This window comes from Vulpes vulpes, chromosome X (genome assembly GCF_048418805.1).
Source record: "Vulpes vulpes isolate BD-2025 chromosome X, VulVul3, whole genome shotgun sequence".
NCBI lineage: Eukaryota > Metazoa > Chordata > Mammalia > Carnivora > Canidae > Vulpes > Vulpes vulpes.
This window is the reverse complement of record NC_132796.1, coordinates 47,372,348-47,389,712: the sequence shown is the minus strand read 5'-3', so window position 1 is coordinate 47,389,712 and position 17,365 is coordinate 47,372,348. Positions and strand designations below refer to the sequence as shown.

Genomic DNA, 17,365 nt, shown 5'->3' with positions numbered 1-17,365 from the left:
AAAAACCACTCCAGCATTTTTCACAGAGCTGGAAAAAACAATTCTAAAATTTGTGTAGAACCAGAAAAGACCCTGAATAGCCAAAGTAATGTTGAAAAAGAAAACCCAAAGCAACAACAACATCAAACCGCCCCCAAAAAAACAAAAACAAAAACAAAGCCACACACACACACACACACACACACACACACACACACACAAAGAAAAGAAAAAATTAAAAATGTAAGGAAGAAAGGAAGGGAAGGAAAGAAAACCAAAGCTAGAGGCATCACAATTCTGGGCTTCAAGTTGTACTACAAAGTTGTAATCATCAAGACAGTATGATACTGGCACAAAAGCAGACACATAGATAGCAGAACAGAATAGAGAATTCAGAAATGGACCCTAAACTCTATGGTTGACAAATCTTTGACAAAGCAGTAAAGGCTGTCCAATAGAAAAAAAGAGTCTCTTCAATAAATGTTGGGAAAATTGGGCAGCCGCATGCAGAAGAATGAAACTGGACCACATTCTTGTGCCATACACAAAAATAAAATCAAAATGCATTAAAAACCTCAATGTGAGACAGGAATCCATGAAAATCCTAGAAGAGAATGCAGACAGCAACTTTCTGACCTCAGCTGCAAGCAATTTCTTTCTAGACATGTCTCCAAAGCAGGGAAGGGAAAGAAAAGTAAAAATGAACTATTGGGACTTTACCAGTATAAAAAGCTTTCGCAAGCAAAGAAAACAGTCAACAGAACTAAAAGGCAAACTATGGAATGGAAGAAGATATTTGCAAGTGTCTTATTAGAAAAAAAGCTAGTATCCACGATCTTTAAAGAATTTATCAAACTCAACACCCAAAAACCAAAATATCCAGTCAAGCAATGGGCAGAAGACATGCACAGACATTTCTCCAAATAAGACATACACACGGCTAATGGAAACATGAAAAAAATGCTCAGCATCACTCAGCATCAGGGAAATACAAATAAAAACCATGACAAGATACCATCTCACACCTGTCAGAATGGCTACAATTAACAATACAAGATACAACAAGTATTGGTGTGGATGTGTAGAAAGGAGTACTGTCTTGGAATGTTGGGGATGCAAAACAGTGTAGCCACTCCGGAAAACAGAAGGAATTTCCTTAAAAAGTTAAAAATAGAACTATCCTATGATTCAGCAGTTACACTAGTAGGTATTTAGTCCAAGGATGCAAAAATACCGGGTCAGCACGCTCCTGAAGCTGCCACCTCTGCCTCTGTGGGAGGCCGCAGCGGGACCCCCGCGGGAACCATGTTTCGCAACCAGTATGATAATGACGTCACTTTTTGGAGCCCTCAGGGCAGGATTCATCAAATTGAATATGCAATGGAAGCTGTCAAACAAGGTTCAGCCACAGTGGGTCTGAAATCAAAACCCACACATTTCTTCTCCCTTCCCTTCATAAAGGGAGACAGAACATAAAGATTCCTAACTCTGGGAAATGAACTAGGGGTGGTGGAAGGGGAGGAGGGCGGGGGGTGGGGGTGAATGGGTGACGGGCACTGAGGGGGGCACTTGACAGGATGAGCACTGGGTGTTATTCTGTATGTTGGTAAATTGAACACCAATGAAATCAAAACCCATGCAGTGTTGGTTGCATTGAAGAGAGCACAGTCAGAGCTTGCAGCTCATCAGAAGAAAATTCTCCATGTTGATAACCATATTGATATCTCAATTGCGGGACTTACTGCTGATGCTAGACTGTTATGTAATTTTATGCACCAGGAGTGTTTGGATTCCAGATTTGTATTTGACAGACCTCTTCCTGTGTCTCGTCTTGTATTTCTAATTGGAAGCAAGACCCCAGATACCAACACAACAGTATGGCTGGAGACCATATGGTGTTGGACTGCTTATTGCTGGTTATGAGGATATATGCCCTCACATTTTCCAAACCTGTCCATCTGCCAACTATTTTGACTGTAGAGCCATGTCCATTGGAGCCCGTTCTCAATCAGCTCGTACTTACTTGGAGAGACATATGTCTGGGTTTATGGAGTGCAATTTGAATGAACTGGTTAAACATGGTCTGCGTGCCTTACGAGAGACACTTCCTGCAGAACAGGACCTAACTACAAAGAATATTTCCATTGGAATTGTTGGTAAAGAGTTGGAGTTTACGATTTATGATAATGATGATGTATCTCTGTTCCTGGAAGGTCTTGAAGAAAGACCACAGAGAAAGGAATAGCCTGCTCAACCTGCTGATGAACCTGCAGAAAAGGCTGATGAACCAATGGAGCATTAAGTCACAAACCAGTCTATATGTGTATTATCAAATATGTAAGAATGCAGGAGCCCTTACTGATGACAGTAATCTATACTTTGAACCAAAAGATGCAGCGTGGTCTTCTGGTATGTTTTAAGAATCAGTCCAGATGTGTTTTTCCCAAGTAACTTGTCTGAACCATATAATGGTGTGCATTTTTCTTTGAGAGGGTCTATATAATTATAGAAAGTATAGTTACCTGTACTAATGTTTTCTATGAAGAACATAGTGTCTTTCTGGTTTTAAAGACAACTGTGAAATAAAATTGTTTCACCTGCCTGTGAAAAAAAATACTGAGTCAAAGGGACACAGGCTCACTGATGTTTATAATAGCCAAATTATTGAAAGAGTCCAAATGCCCATCAACTGACAAACAGATAAAAATTTTGTAGTATATACATACAAGGGAATAATACTCAGCCATAAAAAATGAATGAAATCTTGATATTTGCAATAACTTGGAGTCAGAGAGTATTATCATAAGCTAAATAAGTCAGATAGATAAATTACATATTATTCCACTCATATGTGGAATTCAAGAAATGAAACAGATGAATGTGGGAAGGGAAAAGGAGAGGCAAACCCTAAAAAGACTCTTAAGTATGGAGAACAGAGTTGCTAGAGGGGAGGTGGGCAGAGGGATGCGTTAAATGAGTGACAGGTATTAAGGAAGGCATTTGTTTGTGGTGAGCACTAGGTATTGTATGTAAGTGATGAATCACTAAATTCCAGTCCTGAAACTAATAGAATTTAACTAGAATTTAAATAAAAGCATAGAATAAAAAATAAGTTAAACCTTTTTTATTTCCTAAAAAAATAAACTTAATGACCACCAGGTTGATATAGACTGCTATTTAATTAGGATACTATATATTAACTTAATGGTAATGATAAATCAAAAATCTGTGATAAATACCCAAAAACTACACAGAAATGGAGCCAACCAGAACATTGTAGACACTCATCAATCACAGAGGAAGAGAGAAAAAGAAGAATCAAGATACAAAAGAGAACTACAAAAATAACCAGAAGACAGAGAAGGAGTTAAGATGGTGGAGGAGTAGGGGGACCCTAAGTTTGTCTCATCCCTCAAATACAACTAGATAGATATCAATTCATTTTGAACAACAGAAGAATGAAACGGAGATCTGAGAAAACAATGTTTCAAGTCTACAAGTAGAAAAGTGACCACCATTTGGAAAGTAGGAGGTGCAGAGATGTGATTTTGGTGTGATTAGCCAAGGGAGGGAGACTACTTAAGGAGGCTACCTCAAAGTATTTTAAGCAGCGGACTGCAAAATCAGAACTTTTAGAAGTCTGCTACAATGGAGGACATGCCTGGGTTAAAGGTGATCAGATAATGAGGTAGAGTAGAATACCAGGTGTCACAGTGTGGTCTGAGGATTCCCAGGATCACAAGAAGAACTAGTGGTGCCTTAATGTGGCAGAGTTGTCAGGCATAGGAGAGGGGCAGCTGGCTGAGAACAGCAAGTCCAGGTGTCAGCTTTCTGCTCTGTGTTGCCATAAACTGTGAACTGCTGTACAGTCATTTAAATGCTTTTCTAGAACAGGTCCAGAAAAAGGTAGAAGCACGATGAGACCCTTCCTGGAAGGAACAGTGCAGGTTTGTGATGTGGGAATCCCTAAAATTTGGAGTTTTGAAACTCAGTTGTGTACCTCAGTCATAGGTTGGGTGAACATAGACTTCGGTGGAAACCACGGAGACAAGAGTGATTGACTGCTTTTCTATGGGGGCACACTGAAGAGTGGGGGTGAGAATTTTCATCTCAGGGCCTAGAGAGCAGGGATGTAGCCATATTCATCCCACCCATCATTGATGAAAGCATGTAGGGAGCAAAACAGTACCACCTAGTGGAATCCAGAGCCACTTACACTGAGTCCTCCCTGAACACTGGAGGCTCATTTCCACCAACAGCAAGTCCACCTAAGAATCTGGACAACTGGTCCCTCCCCCAAAAGACCAGCACAAACAACGCTCTCACAAGAATGTTACTGATCACAGAGGGTTGCAAAGCTTCAGACCTCAGGAAAAACAGTGTATGGCAGTCTTTGTATTTTTATTTATCAGTCTTTTAATACAATTTTTCAGTTTTCTCATTTCTAAATCCTTTCTTATCCTTTTTTGATTTTAATTTTTATATATATTTTATATAGATATATTAAACTTTTGTTTATTTTCACTGTATTTTTATTTTATTTACATATATGTAAATAACAGAACACAGAACAAAACACATCATTTGTTTGTTTGTTTCTTTGTGGTTGTTGCTATTGTTTTTGTTGTTTTCCTCTTATTATTTCTTATTTCCTTTTCTGGACAAAATGACAAAGTAGGGAAATTCATTCCAAAAGGAAGAACAGGAGGTAGTACACACAACAAGGGATTTAATCAGTATGGATTGTAAGATGCCAGAACAAGAAATTTAAAACAATGGTTATAAAGATACTACCTAGGTTTGAAAAAGCATAAAAGACAGTAGAAAATCCCTTACTGTAGAGATAAAAGAATTATAATCCTGTCAGGGAAAATTAAAAATGGTATTGTGAAGATGCAGTCTCAAGTGGAGATAATACAAATAAGGATGAACGATTAAGAGTGAAACAGTGATATACAAGATAAAATTAGGGAAAAATAAAATAAAAAATAATAATAAAATAGAAAATAATAAAATAATAAAAATAGAAAAAAGGAAGCTAAAAATTAGGGAAAGAAAACTATTAGATAAAAGGTAGACATAGGGAACTCAGCAATACCATTAAGCTAAAAAAATCCATATTTTAGGAGTCCCAAAAGTTGAAGAGTGGATAAATGAGGGCCAGAATGCTTATCTGAACAAATTTTAGCTTAGAACTTCCCTAATCTGGGGGAGCAAACAGGCATTCAAGTCCAAGAGGCACAGAGAACACTCTTCAAAATCAACAAATAGGTCAACAACTTGAGAAATTATAGTGAAACTTGCAAATTTTAAAGATAAAAAAGAAAATCCTGAAAGCAGCTCAGGAAAAGTGGTCTTTAATCCACAAGGATAGATAGGTCCATAAGGCTGTCAGAACTCCCTACAGAGATCTGGCAGGTCAGAAAGCACTGTCATGATAAGTGGGAAAAATATGCACCCAAGAATACTTTATCCATCAAGGTTGTCATTCAGAATAGAAGAGATAAGAGTTTCCAAGACAAACAGAAAACAAAGGAGTTCCTGAACACTAAACCAACCCTGCAAGAAATATGAGAAAGGAAGATTTGAGTGAAGAGAGAGCCCAAAAGTAAACACAAAACAAACCAAAAACAAACAAAACAACAGAAAGGAACACAATCTACAAAATCAGCAACTTTACAGGTAATACAATGATATTAAATTCATACTTTTCAATAATTACTCTGAATGTAAGTTGACTAAATGCTCCAATCAAAAGACATAGGGTATCAGACTGGATAAAAACAAGATCCATCGATATACTGCTAACATGAACTCATTTTACATCCAAAGACACCTCCAGATTGAAAGTGAGGGGGTTGGAGAACAAGTTATAACGCCAATGGACATCAAAAGAAAGATGGAGCAGCCATCCTTATATCAGACAAACTAGATTTTATTTTTTTTAATATATTTTATTTATTTATTTATTCATGAGAGACAGAGAGAGAGAGAGGGAGAGAGAGAGAGAGAGAGGCAGGGACACAGGCAGAGGAAGAAGCAGGCTCCATACAGGGAGCCTGATGTGGGATTTGATCCCAGGACTCAAGGATCACGCCCTGAGCCAAAGGCAGATGCCTAACCATGGAGCCACCCAGGCATTCCGACAAACTGGATTTTAAACCAAAGACTGTAATAGATGAAAAAGTACACTATATCATAATAAATGGGTCTATAAAGCAACAAGATCTAACAATTGTATTTATATCAATAACTCGGGAGCAACTATATGAAACAATTAATAACAAAATTAAAGAAACCCATTGATAATAGTACAATAATAGTAGCAGTCTTTAACATCCCACTCACAGCAATGGACAGATGATTTAAGCAGAAGATCAACAAGGAAACAAGTATCTGCACATTTCTAATTGATGTTGATGGTGGAGGAGGGGGAGGTGCCCCAGCAACAGGCCTGTAGGGAGGAAGAGGAGGCCAGGCTCCTCTCCTGGGACTATCTACTCCACTCCTGGATAGCAACTAGGGGGTAGCAGGCAGGGCCCGAGATGTGCTGCCATTTCTGTTTATTGGAGGGGGTGGTGGGAGAGGGCCTGATCTGTTGGGTGGGTCCCTCACCAGAGGAGGGGGTCTCTCAGTGGGCGAGGGTGTAAGAGGGCCCGATCATCCCAGCGAAGACAAGGGCGGCGTAGACGAAGTGAGGGACAGTTCCCTCTGTGGGAGTCCTGGGGTTTCATCGGCGCCACTGGAACCCGGAAGCAGGGGGAGGGCCAGGCCCGCTGGGTGGCGGCGGCGGGGGTGGGGCCTGTGAGGAGGTGGAGGAGGAAGGCCTGGGAGTAGAAGTCACTGGGGGCTTGCTGTTCTGAGGGGGCGGGCGTGGGCTCTCTTCCCTGTGGATGGAGGGCCTATTGCCCACTGGGGGTGGCAGAAGAGGCGGCTTGTCATCCAAGGCCCTGCTGAGCATGGGGGGCAGGAGAGGCCTGCTGGATAAGGGCAAGAAGGAGCTAGAGGATATTTGGTGGGGGGAGCCTCCTGAAAAGCTGCACTTGGCTTCCCAGGAAGGCGGGGGGCGGGGCGGCCCAGGGCTGGGATGCCTGGGGGCACCGGGCACTGGCAAGGACCCCCAGTTGTGCATACTTGACTGAATGGGTCTGGGCGTATTGGGTATTGGCTGGGGGGACGCTTTCAGGCTTTGAGAACACTGCCAGGTATTCCCATATAAGCCTCAGAATGCTGTGCATCTGAAAATGAGTGTTCTCAAGATCAAGGTTCGGCGTGGGAAGGTTGCTCAGATCATCTTCCTTCAGGGGACCCAGAGTCACAGAAACCCTTCAGAAAAATGCAGGAAGTGCAGGAAGAGGAAAGCTTGAGCAGCAGCAGCAGCAGTGACCTCAAAGTCTCTGTAAGTGAAGATGATATCATTTTCAAGAGTCCAGAACCACAGCCAAATCCAATGACAAGATTGAGGGAGAAGATGGAATAGAGGCCTTAAAATTAATCCACTCTGAACCAGAAAGATATGCCCTGTCCACCGAAAAACATAAATGTATTTTGCAAACCCTAAGCTCTCCTGATTCAAAAAAAAAAAAAAGAATCCTCCACTAACTCACCAACAATAGAGCTCTATGATCGCAGTGACATTCTGAAAGAAGACCTTGAAGCCTGTGGAGCAGCTGTCCTTCACCAGCTCCCAAGACTCTTACCTGAGAGAAGCAGCAATGAAAAGCAAGTCAGATTTAAACACACCAGCAGCAGACTTGAGGGCACGATTGGGTCAGCATGTTGCCACCCTGAAAGAACATGATAATTCTATCAAAGAGGTAGCTAAGCCATCTGAAGTTTTCCCAGTTAAAAACATGAACCAGATGAGAAGGGCAACAGCCTTATTGAAAAAAGCCCTTACGGAAGAATGTGACCATAAGTTAGCTATTCATAGTAATGAATCATCTTGCAGCTTGCCATCTATTCTGAATGACACACTGGACCAGATGGACTTAATAGATACAGTCAGAGAATTTCATCCTAAAGTAGAATGCACATTCTTGAGTTCACGTAGATCATTCACCAGATTAGATCGCATGTTGGGTCACAAATCAAGTCTCAACTGGTACAAAAAGATTGCGGTCATACCATGCATATTTTAAGATCATAATGCTGTAAAACTTGAGGTCAATGACAGAAAAAATTTGGATGACCACAGTATATGGAGTTTAAAGAACATCGGACTCAAGGATGAATGGGCCAATCAGGAAATTAAAGAATTTTGAAAATACATGGAAGCAAATGAAAATGAAAATGATGCAAAACTTTTAGGATGTAGCAAAGGCAGTCCTAAGTGGGAATTATTTGACATTAAAGGACTTTCTCAAGAAGCAAGAAAAGTCTCAAATACACAAACTAACCTTACATCTAAAGAAATTGGCAAAAGAATAGTAAATGAAGCCTAAATCCAGTAAGTGAAGAGAAATAATAAAGATTTGAGCAGAAATCAATGATACAGATATTTTTAAAAGTAGAAAAGAGCAATGAAACTAGGAGATTGTTCTTAGAAAGAATTAATGACATCTATAAATGCCCAGGCAGACTTATCAAAAAGAAAATAGAAAAGGATCCAAATAAATAAAATTATGAATGAAAGAGGAGAGATCACAACCAACATTGAAGGAAAGCACACATTTATAAGAGAATATTATAAGCAATTATATGCAAGAAATTAGGCAATCAAGAAGAAACGAATAAATTCAAGAAACATATAAACTGAGAGGAGGGGGCAAGATGGAGAAAGAGTAGGGTCACCAAGTAACCTGTCCCCACCAAATTACCTAGATAATTTTCAAATCATCCTGAAAACCTACGAATTCGGCCTGAGATTTAAAGAGAAAATAGCTGGAATGCTACAGTGAGAAGAGTTCGCGCTTCTATCAAGGTAGGAAGATGAGGAAAAACAATAAAGAAATAAAAAAGCATCCAAAGGGAAGGGGACCCGCCAGGAGCGGAGCTAAGGTTGTGTGGCGAGTGCCTCCAAGACAGGAAAGCCCCCATCCCGGAGAAGCAGGAGCTTCACCATCTTCCCGGACGCAAAGGTGCCCACAGGGAGTTAGGAGCAGAATCCCAGGAGGAGCTGGGATGCCCTCAGGCTCCCAGGGGCACTAACAGAGGAAGTGGGTCCCCGGGGGGAGCCTGCCACACACCGTAAAGGGCTGCAGCTGGTGCCCCGTGGGGCCAGGGGAGCAGCTCCGCAGCAGCTCCGCGAGGAGGGGGGCTGGGCGGCCCTAGAGCACGATTTCATTGGTGCAGGGCCTGAGCCCAGGGCACTGGGGGACACAGCCCAAGATCCTGCGCCCCAACCCCTGGGACAGGCAGAAGCCGGGAGGGCCCAGGACAGCAAGGATGCTCCTGCAGCCGGGCGGCCCCGAGCTGTGCAGATCGACGGCCCCCACCCCGGGAGCACCCAGGTCCCTGCGGACTGTAGGAACTGTGGGAGCTGACTCCAGGGCTGGAGAGCTGGATGCTTCCAATGTTGTTGTTACTCCTGGGTCCTCACAGGATAAACAAGTCCCACTGAGCCTAACAGTGGCCTCACAGGATAAAGAGGATAAACAACTCCCACTGAGCCCTGCACCATGCAGGGGACTGAGCAGCTCCCCCAGGTGTTCACACCAGAGAATAAGCACAGCAGGCCCCTCCCTCAGAAGACCAGACAGAAAGGGGAAAAGCAAGTTATTGACCAAAGAATACTGGAAAGTTCCAGGGGAAGCCCAGGGAATTACAGTATATAGAATCAGAAGATAGTCCCCTTGTTTTTTGCTCTCTGTTTCCATCCCCCCACTTTTTTTTCTTTTTCCTTCTACTTTTTCTTTTTTCTCTTCTCTCTTTTTCTCCTTTTTCCAGTACAACTTGTTTTTGGCCAACTCTGCAGTGATAAAAATGACTAGAAGGAAAAACTCCCCTCAAAAGAAAGAATCAGAAACAATCCCCTCTCCGACAGAGTTAAAAAATTTGGATTACAATTCAAGGTCAGAAAGCCAATTCAGAAGCACAATGATAAAGCTACTAGTGGTTCTAAAAAAGGATAAAGGATTCAAGAGACTTCATGACTGCAGAATTTAGACCTAATCAGGCAGAAATTAAAAATCAATTAAATGAGATGCAATCCAAACTAGAGGTCCTAAAGATGAGGGTTAACGAGGTAGAAGAACGAGTGAGTGACATAGAAGACAAGTTGATGGCAAGGAGGGAAAATGAAGAAAAAAGAGAAAAACAAAAGATCATGAGGATAGGTTAAGGGAAATAAATGACAGGCTCACAAGGAAAAAAATCGACGTTTAATTGGGATTCCCGAGAGCGCCGAAAGGGACAGAGGTGCAGAATATGTATTTGAACATATTCTAGCTAAGAACTTTCCTAACCTGGGAAGGGAAACAGGCATTCAGATCCAGGAAATAGAGAGACCCCCCCCCGAAACCAATAAAAACCACTCAACACCTCGACACGTAATACTGAAACTAGCAAATTCCAAACATAAAGAAAAGATCCTTAAAGCAGCTAGAGACAAGAAATGTCTAACTTCTATGGGGAGAAATATTAGATTAACAGCAGACCTCTCCACAGAGACCTGGGAGGCCAGAAAGGGCTGGCAGGATATATTCAGGGTCCTAAATGAGAAGAACATGCAACCAAAAACACTTTATCCAGCAAGGCTCTCATTAAAAATAGAAGGAGAGAGAAAGAGTTTCCAAGATAGGCAGAAACTGAAAGAATATGTGATGACCAACCCAGCTCTGCAAGAAATACTAATGGGGCCCTGAAAAAAAAAGAGGAAGTCCAAGGAAACAATCCACAAAAACAGGGACTGAATAGGTATCATGAAGACACTAAATTCATATATTTCAATTATAACTCTGAATGTGAATGGGCTTAATGACCCCATCAAAAGGCACAGGGTTTCAGACTGGATAAAAAAGCAAGACCCATGTACTTGCTGTCTACAAGAGACTCATTTAGACATAAGGACACCTCCAGCCTGAAAATGAAAGCTTGCAGAACTATTTACCATTCAAATGGTCCTCAAAATAAATCAGGGGTATCAAACCTCATATCAGATAAAGTTTATACCAAAGACTGTAGTAAGAGATGAAAAGGGACACTGTATCATACTTCAGGGATCTATCCAACAAGAGGAATTAACAATCATAAATATTTATGCCCAAATGTGGGAGCTGCCACGTATATCAATCAATTAATAACCAAAGTGAAGACATATTTAGATAATAATACACTTATACTTGGTGACTTGAATGTAGCGCTTTCTACAATCGATAGATATTCTAAGCACAACATCTCCAAAGAAACAAGAGCTTTACATGAAACACTAGACCAGAGGGATTTCACAAATATTTACAGAAATTTACAACCAAACACAACTGAATACACATTCTTCTCACGTGCACATGGAACTTTCTCCAAAAGAGACCACATACTGGGTCACAAATCAGGTCTTAACCAATACCAAAAGATTGAGATTGTCCCCTGTATATTTTCAGACCATAATGCTTTGAAACTACAACTAAATCACAAGAAGTTTGAAAGGATTTCAAACACGTGGAGGTTAAAGACCATCCTGCTAAAAGATGAAAGGGTCAACCAGGAAAGTAGAGAAGAATTAAAAAGATTCATGGAAACTAATGAGAATGAAGATACAACTGTTCAAAATCTTTGGGATACAGGAAAAGCAGTCCTGAGGGGGAAATATATTGCAATACAAGCATCCATTCAAAAACTGGAAAGAACTTAAATACAAAAGCTAACGTTGCACCTAAAGGAGCTGGAGAAAAAAGAGCAAATAGATCCTACATCCAGCAGAAGAAGAGAGTAAATAAAGATTCAAGCAGAACTCAAGAAATTAGAGACGAGAAGAACCATGGAACAGATAAACAAAACCAGGAGTTGGTTCTTTGAAAGAATTAATAAGATAGATAAACCATTAGCCAGCCTTATTAAAAAGAAGAGAGAGAAGACTCAAATTAATAAAATCATGAATGAGAAAGGAGAGATCACCACCAATACCAAAGAAATCCAAATGATCTTAAAAACTTATTATGAGTAGCTTTACGCCAATAAATTAGGGAACCTAGAAGAAATGGACGCTTTACTGGAAAATGCACAAACTACCAAAACTGAAACAAGAAGAAATAGAAAACCTGAACAGGCCAATAACAAGGGAGTAAATTGAAGCAGTCATCAAAAACCTCCCAAGACACAAAGTCCAGGGCCAGATGGCTTCCCTGGGGGAATTCTATCAAACACTTAAAGAAGAAATCATACCTATTCTACTAAAGCTGTTCAAACAGATAGAAAGTGATGGAATACTTCCAAACTCATTCTATGAGGCCAGCATCACCTTAATTCCAAAACCAAAGACCCCCCCAAAAAAGGAGAATTATAGACCAATATCCCTGATGAACACAGATGCAGAAATTCTCAACAAGATACTAGCCAATAGGATCCAACAATACATTAAGAAGATTATTCACCATGACCAAGTGGGATTTTTCCCCTGGATGCAAGGCTGGTTCAACACTCATAAAGCAATGAATGTGATTCATCATATCAGCAGGAGAAAAAACAAGAACCATATGATCCTCTCAATAGCTACAGAGAAAGCATTGGACAAAATACTGCATCCATTCCTGATCAAAACTCATCAGAGTGTAGGGAGAGAGGGAACACTCCTCAGCATCTTAAAAGCCATCTACGAAAAGCCCACAGCAAATATCTTTTTCAATGGGGAAACACTGGGAGCCTTTCCCCTAAGAACAGGAACGAGAGTGGGATGTCCACTCTCACTACTGCTAGTCAACATAATACTAGAAATCCTAGCCTCAGCAATCAGGCAACAAAAAGAAATAAAAGGCATTCAAATTGGCAAAGAAGAAGTCAAACTCTCCCTCTTCGCAGATGACATGATACTGTACACAGAAAACCCAAAAGACTCTACCCCACGATTCCTAGAACTCAAACAGCAATTCAGCAGTCTGGCAGGATACAAAATCAATGCCCAGAAGTTAGTGTCATTTCTATACACTAACGATGTGACTGAAGAAAGAGAATTTAATGAGTCAATCCCATTTCCAATTGCCCCCAAAAGCATAAGATACCTAGGAATAAACCTAACCAAAGAGGTAAAGTATCTATACCTTTAAAACTACAGAACACTTCTGGAAGAAATTGAGGAAGACACAAAGAGATGGAAAAATATTCCATGATCATGGATTGGAAGAATTAATATTGTGAATATGTCAATGTTACCCAGGGCAATTTACACATTTAATGCAATCCCTATCAAAATAACATGGACTTTCTTCAGAGAGTTGGCACAAATCATCTTAAGATTTCTGTGGAATCAGAAAAGACCCTGAATAGCCAGGGGAATATTAAAAAAGAAAACCATAGCTGGGGGCATCACAATGCCAGATTTCAGGTTGTACTACAAAGCTGTGGTCATCAAGACAGTATGGTACTGGCACAAAAACAGACACATGGATCAATGGAACATAATAGGAATCCAAAGAGGACCCTGAACTTTATGGTCAACTAATTTTTGACAAGGAGGAAAGACTATTGACTGGAAAAAAAAATAAAGTCTCTTCAATAAATGGTACTGGGAAAATTGGACATCCACATGCAGAAGAACGAAACTGGACCATTCTCTTACACCATACACAAAGATAAACTCAAAGTGGATGAAAGATCTAAATGTGAGACAAGATTCCATCAAAATCCTAGAGGACAGTACAGGCAACACCCTTTTTGAACTTGGCCACAGCAAGTTCTTGCAAGATACATCCATGAAGCCAAGAGAAAGAAAAGCAAAATGAACTATTGGGACTTCATCAAGATAAGAAGCTTTGCACAGCAAAAGAAACAGTCAACAAAATTAAAGACATCCTACAGAGTGGGAAAAGATATTTGCAAATGACATATCAGATAAAGGGCTAGTATCCAAGATCTATAAAGAACTTATTAAACTCAACACCAAAGAAACAAACAATCCAATCATGAAATGGGCAAAAGACATGAACAGAACTCTCACAGAGGAAGACCTAGACATGGTCAAGAAGCACATGAGAAAATGGTCCGCATCACTTGCCATCAGGGAAATACAAATCAAAACCACAATGAGATGCCACATCACACCAGTGAGAATGGGGAAAATTAACAAGGCAGGAAACAACAAATGTTGGAGAGGATGTGGAGAAAGGGGAACCTTCTTGCACTGTTGGTGTGAATGTGAACTGGGACAGCCACTCTGGAAAACTGTGTGCAGGTTCCTCAAAAAGTTAAAAATAGACCTGTGCAGCAATTGCACTTTTGGGGATTTACCCCAACGTTACAGATGCAGCAAACACTGGGACACCTGCACCCCGATGTTTATTGCAGCAATGCCCAAAAATACCCAAACTGTGGAAGTAGCCTCGGTGTCCATCAAAAGGTGAATGGATAAAGAAGATGTGGTATATGTATACAATGGAATATTCCTCAGCCATTAGAAATGACAATTACCCACCATTTGCTTCTTCATGGTTGGAACTGGAGGGTATTATGCTGAGTGAAATAAGTCAATTGGAGAAGGATAAACATTGTATGGTCTCATTCATTTGGGGAATATAAAAAATAGTGAAAGGGAATAAATGGGAAAGGAGAGAAAAATGAGTGGGAAATATCAGAGAGGGAGACAGAACATGAGAGACTCCTAACTCTGGGAAATGAACTAGGGGTGGTGGAAAGGGAGGTGGGTGGGGGGTGGGGTTGACTGGGTGATGGGCACTGAGGGGGGCACTTGATGGGATGAGCATTTCCTTTTTTGCTATATGTTGCTATATGTTTTGCTATATGTTGGCAAATTGAACTCCAATAAAAAAATAAATAAAATAACTTCAAGAAAAGAAAATCAATGCACAGAAGTCAGTTGTATTTCTATATACGAACGATGAGGCAGAAGAAAATCCAGAAATTGATCCTATTTACAATTGCAGCAAAAGCCATAAGATACCTAGGAATAAACCTTACCCAAGAGATAAAGGAACACTCTAGAATATTTATGAAAGAAATGGAAGAAGACACAAATAAATGGCTGCTCGTGGATTGCAAAAACATTGTTAAAATTTGTATGCTATCCAAAGGAATTTACACACTCAATGTAATTCCTATTGAATATCATGAACATTTTTCACATAGGTGGAAAAAAATCTTAAAATTTGTATGGAAATAAAAAAGACCCCACATAGCCAAAGGAATGTTGAAAATGGAAACCAAAGCTTCAGATATCACAATTCTGGACTTCAAGCTATTTTACAAAGCTGTAGTCATCAAGACAGAATGGTACTGGGACACCTGGTTGGCTCACTGTTTAAGCGTCTGCCTTCGGCTCAGGGAGTGATCCTGGAGTCTTACGATCAAGTCCCACATCGGGCTCCCTGCATGGAGCCTGCCTCTCCCTCTACCTATGTCTCTGCCTCGCTCTCTCTGTGTCTCTCATGAACAAATAACATTTTTTAAAAAAGAATTGTACTGGCGCAAAAATAGACACATAAATCAATGGAACAGGATAAGGAACCCAGAAATGTACCCTCACCTCTATGGCCAACTGATCTTCAACAAAGCAGGAAAGAAAATTTAATGGAAAAAAGGCAATCTCTTAACAAATGATGTTGGGAAAATTGGACAGCTATGGGAGAAGAATGAAACTAGACCATTTTCTTACAGCATACACAAAAATAAACTCAAAATATATAAGATAACTAAATATGAGACAAGAATCCATCAAAATCATAGAGGAAAACACATGGAACAACCTCCTTTATTTCATCTGCAGCAACTTCTTGCTAGACATGTCTCTAGAGACAAAGGGAAAACAAAGAAAAATGGACTATTAGGATTTCATCAAGATAAGAAAAATCTAGTCAAGAAATGGAGAAAGACATGAAGAGACATTTCTCCAAAAACATTAAAAAGGGTTACCAGACACCTAAAAATATACTCAACATCACCTGGCATTAGGGAAATACAAATCAACACCATGATGAGATACCACCTCCCACTAGTCAGAATGAGTAAAAACTAACTCAGGAAAAACATGTTGGTGAGGATGTGGAGAAAGTAGAACCCTCTTACACTGCTTTTGGGAACACAAACTGGTGCACCCACTCTGGTAAACAATATGGAGGCTTTTCCACATGTTAAAAATAGAACTACCCTACAAATCAACAATTGCACTTCCAGGTATTTATCCAAAGGAAACCAAAATAGTGAGTCAAGAGGGCACACACAACATAATGTTTATAACAGCAATGTCCACAATAGCCAAAATAGGGAAAGAGATGAGATATCCATCAAAAGATGCATGGGAAAAAAAAAGAGGAATGGATATGGAAGAGGTGGTATATAAACACAATAGAGTATTACTCAGCCATCAAAAAGAATAAAATATTGCCATTTGCAATGACATGGATGGAACCAGAGGGTATTATGCTAAGTGAAATAATTCAATCTGAGACAGAAAAATACCATATGATTTAACTCATATGTGGAATTTAAGAAACAAACCAGATGAACAGAGGGATAGGGAAGGAAAAATAAAATTAGATGAAAATTGAAAGCAGGAAAACCATAAGAGATACTGAACTCTAGGAAATATACTGAGGGTTCCTGAAGGAGAGGTGGGCGGTGAGAAGGGATAATTGGGTGAGGGCACATGAAGTAATAAGCACTGGGTGTTATATACAACTGATGAATCAACAAATTCTAACTCTGAAACTAATAAATTTTTTTTAAAAATACTAATTCAAAGGGACATTTGTACTCTGATGTTTATATTTATAGCAGCATTCTCTAGAATAGCCAAATTATGGAAAAACCCAAATTATACATCAACTGATGAGTGGGTAAAGAAGTGGTGTAGTGGCAAGATGGCATAAGAGTGGGGGTCCTCAACTCACCTGGTCCCACCAACTTACCTAGATAACTTGCAAATCATCCTGAATACCTATAAATTCTTCCTGAGATTGAAAGAGAGAACAGCTAGAATGCTACAGAGAGAAGGGTTTTCACTTCTAACAAGGTAGGAAGGTGGAAAACAAATACAAAAGAATCAAGTGGGGGTGGGGCATCAAGAGGAGCCAGGCTAAAGCCGGGAGGTGAAGGCCTGCTGGACAAGAAAGCCCAGCTGCAGAGAAGCAGGAACTTTAAAAATCCACACCATATTATTCCTGGATGGAAAAGTCCTTAGCAGGGAAATCAGGTAGAATCACAGGAGGGGCAGTGAAGCCTCAAGTTTCCTGGAGTTACTAATAAAGGAAGTGCACCCAGGGGAAAGTGCACCACAAACCAT

At 40.3% G+C, this 17,365-nt stretch overlaps 1 protein-coding gene and 2 pseudogenes across 5 annotated transcripts in view; 1 reads left to right on the top strand and 2 right to left on the bottom strand.

Moving 5' to 3' along the window:
- Nucleotides 1-17,365, bottom strand: part of ZC3H12B (zinc finger CCCH-type containing 12B) — a 443,182-nt gene that overhangs the window by 370,316 nt on the left and 55,501 nt on the right. The gene's annotated exons all lie outside the window — the stretch shown is intronic.
- On the top strand, nucleotides 1,285-2,391 carry LOC112911208 (proteasome subunit alpha type-1-like; annotated as a pseudogene).
- Nucleotides 3,981-17,365, bottom strand: part of LOC112911203 (WAS/WASL-interacting protein family member 1 pseudogene) — a 61,575-nt pseudogene continuing 48,190 nt past the window's right edge.